Source organism: Aquarana catesbeiana, linkage group LG01 (assembly GCF_042186555.1).
Source record: "Aquarana catesbeiana isolate 2022-GZ linkage group LG01, ASM4218655v1, whole genome shotgun sequence".
Taxonomy (NCBI): domain Eukaryota; kingdom Metazoa; phylum Chordata; class Amphibia; order Anura; family Ranidae; genus Aquarana; species Aquarana catesbeiana.
Window position 1 is genome coordinate 991,676,476 of NC_133324.1, and position 14,088 is coordinate 991,690,563.

At 58.7% G+C, this 14,088-nt stretch overlaps 1 protein-coding gene across 1 annotated transcript in view; it reads left to right on the forward strand.

The window, feature by feature from the left end:
- The window catches only part of LOC141124071 (rho guanine nucleotide exchange factor 39-like), a gene marked incomplete at its 3' end in the record, with an annotated part of 100,143 nt that overhangs the window by 15,442 nt on the left and 70,613 nt on the right, over positions 1-14,088 (forward strand).

Here is a 14,088-nt window from a genome sequence, read left to right on the forward strand (position 1 = left end):
GGGGTCCCTCCATCATAGAGACTGGGGTCTCCTTCTCATGGAGACCGGGGTCCCCTCTTAATAGAGACTGGGGTCCCCTCTTCAGAGACTGGGGTCTCCTCCTCATAGACACTGGGGTCCCCTCTTCATAGAGACCGGGGTCTCCCCATCATAGAGACCGGGGTCTCCCCATCATAGAGACCGGGGTCCCCCCAGCATAGAGACTGGGGTCCCCTCTTCATAGAGACCGGGGTCTCCTCCTCATACAGACCGGGGTCCCCTCATAGAGACTGGGGTCCCCTCTTCATAGAGACCAGGGTCCCCTGATCATAAAGACCGGGGTCCCCCCATCATAAAGACCGGGGTCCCCCCATCATAGAGACTGGGGTCTCCTCCTCATAGAGACCGGGGTCCCCCCATCATAGAGACTGGGGTCCCCCCATCATAGAGACCGAAGTCCCCCCATCATAGAGACCGGGGTCCCCTCTTCATAGAGTCCGGGGTCCCCTCTTCATAGAGCCTGGGGTCCCCTCTTCATAGAGACCGGGGTCCCCTTTTCATAGAGACCAGGGTCCCCCCATCATAGAGACCGGGGTCCCCCCATCATAGAGACTGGGGTCTCCTCCTCATAGAGACTGGGGTCTCCTCCTCATAGACACTGGGGTCCCCTCTTCATACAAACTGGGGTCTCCTCCTCATAGAGACTGGGGTCCCCCCATCATAGAGACCGAAGTCCCCCCATCATAGAGCCTGGGGTCCCCTCTTCATAGAGACTGGGGTCCCCTCTTCATAGAGACTGGGGTCCCCTCCTCATAGACACTGGGGTCCCCCCATCATAGAGACCGGGGTCCCCCCATCATAGAGACCAGGGTCCCCTCTTCATAGAGACTGGGGTCCCCTCCTCATAGAGACCGGGGTCCCCTCATCATAGAGACCGGGGTCCCCTCATCATAGAGACTGGGGTCCCCTCCTCATAGAGACCGGGGTCCCCTCATCATAGAGACCGGGGTCCCCCCATCATAGAGACTGGGGTCCTCCCATCATAGAGACTGGGGTCCCCTCTTCATAGAGACTGGGGTCCCCCCATCATAGAGACTGGGGTCCCCTCTTCATAGAGACTGGGGTCTCCTCCTCATAGACGGAGACTGGGGTCCCCTCCTCATAGAGACTGGGGTCCCCCCATCATAGAGACCGGGGTCCCCTCCTGATAGAGACTGGGGTCCCCCATCATAGAGACTGGGGTCCCCTCTTCATAGAGACTGGGGTCCCCTCTTCATAGAGACTGGGGTCCCCCCATCATAGAGACCGGGGTCCCCTCTTCATAGAGACTGGGGTCCCCCCATCATAGAGACCGGGGTCCCCTCTTCATAGACGGAGACTTGTGTCCCCCCATCATAGAGACTGGGGTCCCCTCTTCATAGAGACCGGGGTCCCCCCATCATAGAGATTGGGGTCCTCCCATCATAGAAACTGGGGTCCCCCATCATAGAGACTGGGGTCCCCTCTTCATAGAGACTGGGGTCCCCCCATCATAGAGACCGGGGTCCCCTCTTCATAGAGACTGGGGTCCCCCCATCATAGAGACTGGGGTCCCCTCTTCATAGAGACTTGTGTCCCCCCATCATAGAGACTGGGGTCCCCTCTTCATAGAGACCGGGGTCCCCCCATCATAGAGATTGGGGTCCTCCCATCATAGAAACTGGGGTCCCCCATCATAGAGACTGGGGTCCCCTCTTCATAGAGACTGGGGTCCCCCCATCATAGAGACCGGGGTCCCCTCTTCATAGAGACTGGGGTCCCCCCATCATAGAGACTGGGGTCCCCTCTTCATAGAGACTTGTGTCCCCCCATCATAGAGACTGGGGTCCCCTCTTCATAGAGACTGGGGTCCCCTCATCATAGAGACTGGGGTCCTCTCTTCATAGAGACTGGGGTCCTCTCTTCATAGAGACTGGGGTCCCCTCTTCATAGAGACTGGGGTCCTCTCTTCATAGAGACTGGGGTCTCCTCCTCATAGACGGAGACTGGGGTCCCCCCATCATAGAGACTGGGGTCCCCTCTTCATAGAGACTGGGGTCCCCCCATCATAGAGACCGGGGTCCCCTCTTCATAGAGACTGGAGTCCCCCCATCATAGAGACTGGGGTCCCCCCATCATAGACGGAGACTGGGGTCCCCCCATCATAGAGACTGGGGTCCCCTCATCATAGAGACTGGGGTCCCCTCTTCATAGAGACTGTGGTCCCCCATCATAGAGACTGGGGTCCCCTCATCATAGAGACTGGGGTCCCCTCTTCATAGAGACTGGGGTCCTCTCTTCATAGAGACTGGGGTCCCCCCATCATAGAGACTGGGGTCCCCCCATCATAGAGACTGGGGTCCCCTCATCATAGAGACTTGGGTCCTCTCTTCATAGAGACTGGGGTCCCCCCATCATAGAGACTGGGGTCCCCCCATCATAGAGACCAGGGTCCCCTCTTCATAGAGACTGGAGTCCCCCCATCATAGAGACTGGAGTCCCCCCATCATAGAGACTGGAGTCCCCCCATCATAGAGACTGGGGTCCCCCCATCATAGAGACCGGGGTCCCCCCATCATAGAGACTGGGGTCCTCTCTTCATAGAGACTGGGGTCTCCTCCTCATAGATGGAGACTGGGGTCCCCTCATAGATGGAGACTGGGGTCCCCTCATAGATGGAGACTGGGGTCCCCTCATAGATGGAGACTGGGGTCCCCTCATTGATGGAGACTGGGGTCCCCTCATAGACGGAGACTGTGGTCCCCTCTTCATAGAGACTGGGGTCCCCTCTTCATAGAGACTGGGGTCCCCTCCTCATAGAGACCGGGGTCCCCCCATCATAGAGACCGGGGTCCCCCATCATAAAGACCGGGGTCCCCCCATCATAAAGACCGGGGTCCCCCCATCATAGAGACCGGGGTCCCCCCATCATAGAGACCGGGGTCCTCTCTTCATAGAGACTGGGGTCCCCTCTTCATAGAGACTGGGGTCCTCTCTTCATAGAGACTGGGGTCTTCTCCTCATAGACGGAGACTGGGGTCCCCTCATCATAGACGGAGACTGGGGTCCCCTCCTCATAGACGGAGACTGGGGTCTCCTCCTCATAGACGAAGACTGGGGTCTCCTCCTCATAGACGAAGACTGGGGTCTCCTCCTCATAGACGGAGACTGGGGTCCCCTCGTCATAGACGGAGAGTGGGGTCCCCTCCTCATAGACGGAGACTGGGGTCCCCTCATCATAGATGGAGACTGGGGTCCCCTCCTCATAGACGGAGACTGGGGTCCCCTCCTCATAGACGGAGACTGGGGTCCCCTCCTCATAGACGGAGACTGGGGTCCCCTCCTCATAGACGGAGACTGGGGTCCCCTCCTCATAGATGGAAAGTGGGGTCCCCTCCTCATAGACGAAGACTGGGGTCTCCTCCTCATAGACGGAGACTGGGGTCCCCTCCTCATAGACGGAGACTGGGGTCCCCTCGTCATAGATGGAGACTGGGGTCCCCTCGTCATAGATGGAGACTGGGGTCTCCTCATAGATGGAGACTGGGGTCCCCTCATAGACGGAGACTGGGGTCCCCTCTTCATAGAGACTGGGGTCCCCCCATCATAGAGACTGGGGTCCCCTCGTCATAGAGACTGGGGTCTCCTCATAGAGACTGGGGTCCCCTCTTCATAGGGACTGGGGTCCCCTCATCATAGAGACTGGGGTCCCCTCATCATAGAGACCGGGGTCCCCCCATCATAGAGACTGGGGTCCTCTCTTCATAGAGACTGGGGTCCCCCCATCATAGAGACTGGGGTCCCCTCTTCATAGAGACTGGGGTCCCCTCGTCATAGAGACTGGGGTCCCCTCGTCATTGACGGAGACTGGGGTCCCCTCGTCATAGACGGAGACTGGGGTCCCCTCGTCATAGATGGAGACTGGGGTCCCCTCGTCATAGACGGAGACTGGGGTCTCCTCCTCATAGACGGAGACTGGGGTCTCCTCCTCATAGACGGAGACTGGGGTCTCCTCCTCATAGATGGAGAGTGGGGTCCCCTCCTCATAGACGAAGACTGGGGTCTCCTCCTCATAGATGGAGAGTGGGATCCCCTCTTCATAGACGGAGACTGGGGTCTTCTCCTCATAGACGGAGACTGGGGTCCCCTCATCATAGACGGAGACTGGGGTCCCCTCATCATAGACGGAGAGTGGGGTCCCATCCTCATAGACGGAGACTGGGGTCTCCTCCTCATAGACGGAGACTGGGGTCTCCTCCTCATAGATGGAGAGTGGGGTCCCCTCCTCATAGACGGAGACTGGGGTCTCCTCATAGATGGAGAGTGGGGTCCCCTCGTCATAGACGGAGACTGGGGTCTCCTCCTCAGAGATGGAGATTGGAGTCCCCTCGTCATAGACGGAGACCGGGGTCCCCTCGTCATAGATGGAGACCGGGGTCCCCTCATCATAGACGGAGACTGGGGTCCCCTCCTCATAGATGGAGACTGGGGTCCCCTCCTCATAGATGGAGACTGGGGTCCCTCCTCATAGATGGAGACTGGGGTCTCCTCCTCATAGACGGAAAGTGGGGTCCCCTTGTCATAGACGGATGTTGGGATCCCCTGGAGGAGTTCTGTACACAGTTGGTATACAGACAGAAGTCAGGTTTTAGGCATCCTCTGCAAGAAATAGGTCATTTTTGGTAAGATACTCTATAAGGGTTAATGACTTAGGATGCCGACTCTTTTCTCATCAGAACCCTGACATTCCATTACCATTCATAATCAGTCATGTACATCAACTAACAGGAGATCGATTGAAATCCCTGTACATTGATCACCTAGAGGGAGGTCCACCATTACTACAACCTTAAAGGGTGACGAGAAGCTCACCTGGAAGAACCTTCTCCCCTGTCATCCATATTGAAGTAAATACCCAGCTGAGGGCTCATCCTACAATACTGGAACCTTACAAACCAGAGTCCCACTCAACTGCCAGATGATCGACTCACCGCGCCGCAAAACCCCCCCGTCCCTTCATCACCACCGTCCCCTCATCACCCCCGTCCCTTCATCACCACCGTCCCCTCATCACCCCCGTCCCTTCATCACCACCGTCCCCTCATCACCCCCGTCCCTTCATCACCCCCGTCCCTTCATCACCCCCGTCCCTTCATCACCACCGTCCCTTCATCACCCCCGTCCCCTCATCACCACCGTCCCTTCATCACCCCCGTCCCTTCATCACCCCGGTCCCCTCATCACCCCCCTCCCTTCATCACCCCCGTCCCTTCATCACCACCGTCCCTTCATCACCCCCGTCCCTTCATCACCACCGTCCCTTCATCACCACCGTCCCTTCATCACCCCCGTCCCTTCATCACCACCGTCCCTTCATCACCCCCGTCCCTTCATCACCACCATCCCTCCATCAACTTCTCCGTTCATGAGACCTCTGCAGGTCCTTCACAGTTATTCTCTTACTTTCACCCCCTTCAGAAATCTATGCTGTGCTGCTCAGACTCCCGTCTCGGGTAAGACTCCCGTCTCGGGTAAGACTCCCGTCTCGGGTAAGACTCCCGTCTCGGGTAAGACGCCCCTCTCGGGTAAGACGCCCCTCTCGGGTAAGACTCCCCTCCTCGGGTAAGACTCCCGTCTCGGGTAAGACGCCCCTCTCGGGTAAGACGCCCCTCTCGGGTAAGACGCCCCTCTCGGGTAAGACTCCCCTCTCGGGTAAGACGCCCGTCTCGGGTAAGACTCCCCTCTCGGGTAAGACTCCCCTCTCGGGTAAGACTCCCCTCTCGGGTAAGACTCCCCTCTCGGGTAAGACGCCCGTCTCAAGTAATACGCCCGTCGCGGGTAAGACTCCCCTCTCGGGTAAGACTCCCCTCTCGGGTAAGACTCCCCTCTCGGGTAAGACTCCCATCTCGGGTAAGACGCCCCTCTCGGGTAAGACTCCCGTCTCGGGTAAGACTCCCGTCTCGGGTAAGATGCCCATCTCGGGTAAAACGCCCCTCTCGGGTAAGACGCCCGTCTCGGGTAAGACGCCCGTTTCGGGTAAGACGCCCGTCTCGGGTAAGACGCCCCTCTCTGGTAAGACTCCCCTCTCTGGTAAGACGCCCGTCTCGGGTAAGACGCCCGTCTCGGGTAAGACGCCCGTCTCGGGTAAGACTCCCCTCTCGGGTAAGACGCCCGTCTCGGGTAAGACTCCCCTCTCGGGTAAGACGCCCCTCTCTGGTAAGACGCCCCTCTCTGGTAAGACGCCCGTCTCGGGTAAGACTCCCGTCTCGGGTAAGACTCCCGTCTCGGGTAAGACGCCCCTCTCGGGTAAGACTCCCCTCCTCGGGTAAGACTCCCGTCTCGGGTAAGACGCCCCTCTCGGGTAAGACGCCCATCTCGGGTAAGACGCCCCTCTCGGGTAAGACGCCCCTCTCGGGTAAGACTCCCCTCTCGGGTAAGACGCCCGTCTCGGGTAAGACTCCCCTCTCGGGTAAGACTCCCCTCTCGGGTAAGACGCCCGTCTCAAGTAATACGCCCGTCGCGGGTAAGACTCCCCTCTCGGGTAAGACTCCCCTCTCGGGTAAGACTCCCCTCTCGGGTAAGACTCCCATCTCGGGTAAGATGCCCATCTCGGGTAAGACGCCCCTCTCGGGTAAGACTCCCGTCTCGGGTAAGACTCCCATCTCGGGTAAGACGCCCATCTCGGGTAAAACGCCCCTCTCGGGTAAGACGCCCGTCTCGGGTAAGACGCCCGTCTCGGGTAAGACGCCCGTCTCGGGTAAGACGCCCGTCTCGGGTAAGACGCCCCTCTCTGGTAAGACTCCCCTCTCTGGTAAGACGCCCGTCTCGGGTAAGACTCCCCTCTCGGGTAAGACGCCCGTCTCGGGTAAGACTCCCCTCTCGGGTAAGACTCCCCTCTCGGGTAAGACGCCCCTCTCGGGTAAGACTCCCCTCTCGGGTAAGACTCCCGTCTCGGGTAAGACGCCCCTCTCGGGTAAAACGCCCCTCTCGGGTAAGACGCCCGTCTCGGGTAAGACGCCCCTCTCGGGTAAGACGCCCCTCTCTGGTAAGACTCCCCTCTCTGGTAAGACGCCCGTCTCGGGTAAGACGCCCGTCTCGGGTAAGACTCCCCTCTCGGGTAAGACGCCCCTCTCGGGTAAGACGCCCCTCTCGGGTAAGACGCCCCTCTCGGGTAAGACGCCCCTCTCTGGTAAGACGCCCCTCTCTGGTAAGACGCCCCTCTCTGGTAAGACGCCCCTCTCTGGTAAGACTCCCCTCTCGGGTAAGACGCCCCTCTCTGGTAAGACTCCCCTCTCGGGTAAGACGCCCCTCTCGGGTAAGACTCCCCTTTAGGGTAAGACACCCCTCTCGGGTAAGACTCCCGTCTCGGGTAAGACTCCCCTCTCTGTTAAGACTCCCGTCTCGGGTAAGACGCCCATCCCTGGTAAGACGCCCCTCTCGGGTAAAACGCCCCTCTCGGGTAAGACGCCCATCTCGGGTAAGACGCCCCTCTCGGGTAAGACTCCCGTCTCGGGTAAGACTCCCGTCTCGGGTAAGACTCCCATCTCGGGTAAGACGCCCATCCCTGGTAAGACGCCCCTCTCGGGTAAAACGCCCCTCTCGGGTAAGACGCCCCTCTCGGGTAAGACTCCCCTCCTCGGGTAAGACTCCCGTCTCGGGTAAGACTCCCGTCTCGGGTAAGACGCCCCTCTCGGGTAAGACGCCCCTCTCGGGTAAGACGCCCGTCTCGGGTAAGACTCCCCTCTCGGGTAAGACTCCCCTCTCGGGTAAGACGCCCGTCTCAAGTAATACGCCCGTCGCGGGTAAGACTCCCCTCTCGGGTAAGACTCCCCTCTCGGGTAAGACTCCCATCTCGGGTAAGACGCCCCTCTCGGGTAAGACTCCCGTCTCGGGTAAGACTCCCATCTCGGGTAAGACGCCCATCTCGGGTAAAACGCCCCTCTCGGGTAAGACGCCCGTCTCGGGTAAGACGCCCGTCTCGGGTAAGACGCCCGTCTCGGGTAAGACGCCCCTCTCTGGTAAGACGCCCCTCTCTGGTAAGACGCCCGTCTCGGGTAAGACGCCCCTCTCGGGTAAAACGCCCATCTCGGATAAGACGCCCCTCTCGAGTAAGACACCCCTCTCCGGTAAGACTCCCCTCTCGGGTAAGACTCCCGTCTCGGGTAAGACTCCCATCTCGGGTAAGACGCCCATCTCAGGTAAAACGCCCCTCTCGGGTAAGACGCCCCTCTCGGGTAAGACGCCCCTCTCTGGTAAGACTCCCCTCTCGGGTAAGACGCCCGTCTCGGGTAAGACGCCCGTCTCGGGTAAGACTCCCGTCTCGGGTAAGACGCCCGTCTCGGGTAAGACGCCCGTCTCGGGTAAGACGCCCGTCTCGGGTAAGACGCCCCTCTCTGGTAAGACGCCCCTCTCTGGTAAGACGCCCCTCTCTGGTAAGACTCCCCTCTCGGGTAAGACGCCCCTCTCGGGTAAGACTCCCCTTTAGGGTAAGACGCCCTTCTCGGGTAAGACTCCCGTCTCGGGTAAGACTCCCCTCTCTGGTAAGACTCCCGTCTCGGGTAAGACGCCCATCCCTGGTAAGACGCCCCTCTCGGGTAAAACGCCCCTCTCGGGTAAGACGTCCATCTCGGGTAAGACGCCCCTCTCGGGTAAGACTCCCGTCTCGGGTAAGACTCCCATCTCGGGTAAGACGCCCATCTCGGGTAAAACGCCCCTCTCGGGTAAGACGCCCGTCTCGGGTAAGACGCCCGTCTCGGGTAAGACGCCCGTCTCGGGTAAGACGCCCCTCTCTGGTAAGACTCCCCTCTCTGGTAAGACGCCCGTCTCGGGTAAGACGCCCCTCTCGGGTAAGACTCCCCTCCTCGGGTAAGACTCCCGTCTCGGGTAAGACGCCCCTCTCGGGTAAGACGCCCATCTCGGGTAAGACGCCCCTCTCGGGTAAGACGCCCCTCTCGGGTAAGACTCCCCTCTCGGGTAAGACGCCCGTCTCGGGTAAGACTCCCCTCTCGGGTAAGACTCCCCTCTCGGGTAAGACGCCCGTCTCAAGTAATACGCCCGTCGCGGGTAAGACTCCCCTCTCGGGTAAGACTCCCCTCTCGGGTAAGACTCCCCTCTCGGGTAAGACTCCCATCTCGGGTAAGATGCCCATCTCGGGTAAGACGCCCCTCTCGGGTAAGACTCCCGTCTCGGGTAAGACTCCCATCTCGGGTAAGACGCCCATCTCGGGTAAAACGCCCCTCTCGGGTAAGACGCCCGTCTCGGGTAAGACGCCCGTCTCGGGTAAGACGCCCGTCTCGGGTAAGACGCCCGTCTCGGGTAAGACGCCCGTCTCGGGTAAGACGCCCCTCTCTGGTAAGACTCCCCTCTCGGGTAAGACGCCCGTCTCGGGTAAGACTCCCCTCTCGGGTAAGACGCCCGTCTCGGGTAAGACTCCCCTCTCGGGTAAGACGCCCCTCTCGGGTAAGACTCCCCTCTCGGGTAAGACTCCCGTCTCGGGTAAGACGCCCATCTCGGGTAAGACGCCCATCTCGGGTAAGACGCCCGTCTCGGGTAAGACGCCCCTCTCGGGTAAGACGCCCCTCTCGGGTAAGACGCCCCTCTCTGGTAAGACTCCCCTCTCTGGTAAGACGCCCGTCTCGGGTAAGACGCCTGTCTCGGGTAAGACTCCCCTCTCGGGTAAGACGCCCCTCTCGGGTAAGACGCCCCTCTCGGGTAAGACGCCCCTCTCTGGTAAGACGCCCCTCTCTGGTAAGACTCCCCTCTCGGGTAAGACGCCCCTCTCTGGTAAGACTCCCCTCTCGGGTAAGACGCCCCTCTCGGGTAAGACTCCCCTTTAGGGTAAGACACCCCTCTCGGGTAAGACTCCCGTCTCGGGTAAGACTCCCCTCTCTGTTAAGACTCCCGTCTCGGGTAAGACGCCCATCCCTGGTAAGACGCCCCTCTCGGGTAAAACGCCCCTCTCGGGTAAGACGCCCATCTCGGGTAAGACGCCCCTCTCGGGTAAGACTCCCGTCTCGGGTAAGACTCCCATCTCGGGTAAGACGCCCATCCCTGGTAAGACGCCCCTCTCGGGTAAAACGCCCCTCTCGGGTAAGACGCCCCTCTCGGGTAAGACTCCCCTCCTCGGGTAAGACTCCCGTCTCGGGTAAGACTCCCGTCTCGGGTAAGACGCCCCTCTCGGGTAAGACGCCCCTCTCGGGTAAGACGCCCGTCTCGGGTAAGACTCCCCTCTCGGGTAAGACTCCCCTCTCGGGTAAGACGCCCGTCTCAAGTAATACGCCCGTCGCGGGTAAGACTCCCCTCTCGGGTAAGACTCCCATCTCGGGTAAGACGCCCCTCTCGGGTAAGACTCCCGTCTCGGGTAAGACTCCCATCTCGGGTAAGACGCCCATCTCGGGTAAAACGCCCCTCTCGGGTAAGACGCCCGTCTCGGGTAAGACGCCCGTCTCGGGTAAGACGCCCCTCTCTGGTAAGACTCCCCTCTCTGGTAAGACGCCCGTCTCGGGTAAGACGCCCCTCTCGGGTAAAACGCCCATCTCGGATAAGACGCCCCTCTCGAGTAAGACACCCCTCTCGGGTAAGACTCCCCTCTCGGGTAAGACTCCCGTCTCGGGTAAGACTCCCATCTCGGGTAAGACGCCCATCTCGGGTAAAACGCCCCTCTCGGGTAAGACGCCCCTCTCGGGTAAGACGCCCCTCTCTGGTAAGACTCCCCTCTCGGGTAAGACGCCCGTCTCGGGTAAGACGCCCGTCTCGGGTAAGACGCCCGTCTCGGGTAAGACTCCCGTCTCGGGTAAGACGCCCGTCTCGGGTAAGACGCCCGTCTCGGGTAAGACGCCCGTCTCGGGTAAGACGCCCCTCTCTGGTAAGACGCCCCTCTCTGGTAAGACGCCCCTCTCTGGTAAGACTCCCCTCTCGGGTAAGACGCCCCTCTCGGGTAAGACTCCCCTTTAGGGTAAGACGCCCTTCTCGGGTAAGACTCCCGTCTCGGGTAAGACTCCCCTCTCTGGTAAGACTCCCGTCTCGGGTAAGACGCCCATCCCTGGTAAGACGCCCCTCTCGGGTAAAACGCCCCTCTCGGGTAAGACGTCCATCTCGGGTAAGACGCCCCTCTCGGGTAAGACTCCCGTCTCGGGTAAGACTCCCATCTCGGGTAAGACGCCCATCCCTGGTAAGACGCCCCTCTCGGGTAAAACGCCCCTCTCGGGTAAGACGTCCATCTCGGGTAAGACGCCCCTCTCTGGTAAGACTCCCCTCTCTGGTAAGACGCCCGTCTCGGGTAAGACGCCCGTCTCGGGTAAGACGCCCGTCTCGGGTAAGACGCCCGTCTCGGGTAAGACTCCCCTCTCGGGTAAGACGCCCCTCTCTGGTAAGACGCCCCTCTCTGGTAAGACTCCCCTCTCGGGTAAGACTCCCCTCTCGGGTAAGACGCCCCTCTCGGGTAAGACTCCCCTTTAGGGTAGGACGCCCCTCTCGGGTAAGACTCCCGTCTCGGGTAAGACTCCCCTCTCTGGTAAGACTCCCCTCTCTGGTAAGACTCCCGTCTCGGGTAAGACGCCCATCCCTGGTAAGACGCCCCTCTCGGGTAAGACGCCCCTCTCGGGTAAGACTCCCCTCTCGGGTAAGACTCCCCTCGGGTAAGACTCCCCTCTCGGGTAAGACTCCCCTCGGGTAAGACTCCCCTCTCGGGTAAGACTCCCCTTTAGGGTAAGACGCCCCTCTCTGGTAAGACTCCCGTCTCGGGTAAGACTCCCCTCTCTGGTAAGACTCCCCTCTCTGGTAAGACTCCCCTCTCTGGTAAGACGCCCCTCTCTGGTAAGACGCCCCTCTCGGGTAAGACTCCCCTCTCGGGTAAGACTCCCCTCTCGGGTAAGACGCCCCTCTCGGGTAAGACGCCCCTCTCGGGTAAGACTCCCCTCGGATAAGACGCCCCTCTTGGGTTGAACGCAGCTTCGTAAAATTATCTATTCTGGACTGAAGCACCCTCTAGCTTTTAGAATTCCTTTTCTTAATCGTACATCACGGGACACAGAGCCATAGTAGTTACTATGTGGGTTATAGTCCACCTTCAGGTGATGGACACTGGCACACCCTAACACAGGAAGTCCACTCCCTATATAACCCCTCCTACTACTGGGAGTACCTCGGTTTCTTTCTCGAACATCACGGGACACAGAGCCACAGTAATTACTGATGGGTTATATAGGTATCACTGGTGATTGGACACTGGCATACCCTATCAGGAAGTTCAACCCCCTATATAATCCCTCCCCCTTGCAGGGATACCTCAGTTTTTACGCCAGTGTCTTAGGTGTTGGACGTGTAAAGATGTCCTGTGCTGAGCTCCAAAGGGAATATCCTAAGATCCTATACTGGGGCAAGCCAGGCGAACCGGATCCATTCAAAGTGTCTTTTCATGGCCGAATTGAATGGTACCCGGGCCTCGTGTCCGAAGAAACGAGGTTTTACCCGTAATGCTTCTCTTTTTAGAGAGCTGGACCCCGCAGATCAGAAAATGGCTTTAAACTTCCTAATTTCTGGCGAGGTGCTTTACGGTCCCAGAACTGTTGGATCCCCCTACTGATGGGGGCCCCAGTCTCTGACGGTTTTTCAAACGGAGCCCACCGTGAGAGGTGAAGATTGGGTCTGTGTAAACAGCACCCTGCGGCTGGATAAGGTAAGAGGAGATTCCACAGAATTTTTGAGTTCTAGTGGCTTTTCTCCTTTAAGGTAAATGCATGCTATGCCTATTGTGACCACCGGGGGCTGCCAAGAGCACAAACCTACACATGCTGACTGACTGTCTCAGGTGTTCAGTGCTGATTATGTCCCAGCGTCTCAAGCAAGCTGCAAACAGGTAAGGTGGAAAGGGGGATTTCTCATGTTTGAATGTTCCCCCCCAGGCTAGAGAGGGGCCACAGGGGTCTAGAAAGTGGTTATACCACCCGGGCTCTGCGGCCTAATGGCCACCATCTCTGAATCTAGCCGTTCAGGCAGATCTTGTTACCAGCCTCCCTCCTTCCCCCCCCCCCATCCCCAGCCTTTCTCCAGAAGCATGACAGGAGAGTCGGCCAGCGCGGGAAGCGCTCGTTTTTTTCAAAACTCGAGGGGGGGGGGGGTTGGCGGTAGAGGAGGGAGCGGGACGTCAGCACAGAGTGTTTAGACTCCCACTCAGGCCAGCTGCAGGCTATTAGAGGCACTCTGTACAGGTGCACTCAGCCTTCTGAGAGACACAGAGCTGACTGTCACATGTAAGGTGGGACACAGGCATTCTCCTAGGCAGCATTTACTGAAGTAACACCAGACTGAGCATTGGGTAGCAAGGCTTTTAGCCAGACTACATCGCTCAGCGGGCAGTGTTCATTTATATACCTCACACCTTGTTGCTTTGCACTATGGGTAGAAGAGGTTCAAGCACCCCAGGAACCAGAGACACTAGGGGATCTCGTTCAGGTTCTGAGGGCCCCCTGTCGGCAGCATCCTCCCCCCTAAAGATGGGCCAGGCACGGCTAGCCGGGGAGAGCCATCGGGGTCAGGGGCTACACCTGCTTCTGGCACTTCAGCCCCTGTATATATTACACAAGAGGTTTTTTCCTCAACCATTAATGGTCTAGAGGAAAGATTAATGGCCGTGATTACGTCTTCACTCAGTGGAAGAAAACGCACTAGGCTTTCCTCTGTTCCCCAAGACCCTCAGACAGAGGAGCCCTGGGATAAAGGAGATGAATCCCTTTCAGAGGATCGGGATGGGACGGATGATTCCTCTTCGGAGGAATCAGGTGGAGAGGGACCCTCTGCGACTTCCCAAGAGGAGAAAGTCTTAGTGCAGATCCTCACTGGATTGGTCCGCTCCACATTTAAGTTGCCCATACCTGAAACTGCTAAAGAATCCTCTTCTGCTTTGGGGTCACTGAAACCTTTCCAAGCAGCACAGGCTTTTCCTGTTCATACTTTACTTGAAAAGCTCATTTATTCTGAGTGGGATCACCCAGACAAACGTTTTTTTCCGCCGAGAAAGTTTTCAACACTTTATCCGATGGAAGAAAAGTTTATTAAAATGTGGGGAATACTGGCTATTGATGCCGCCATTTC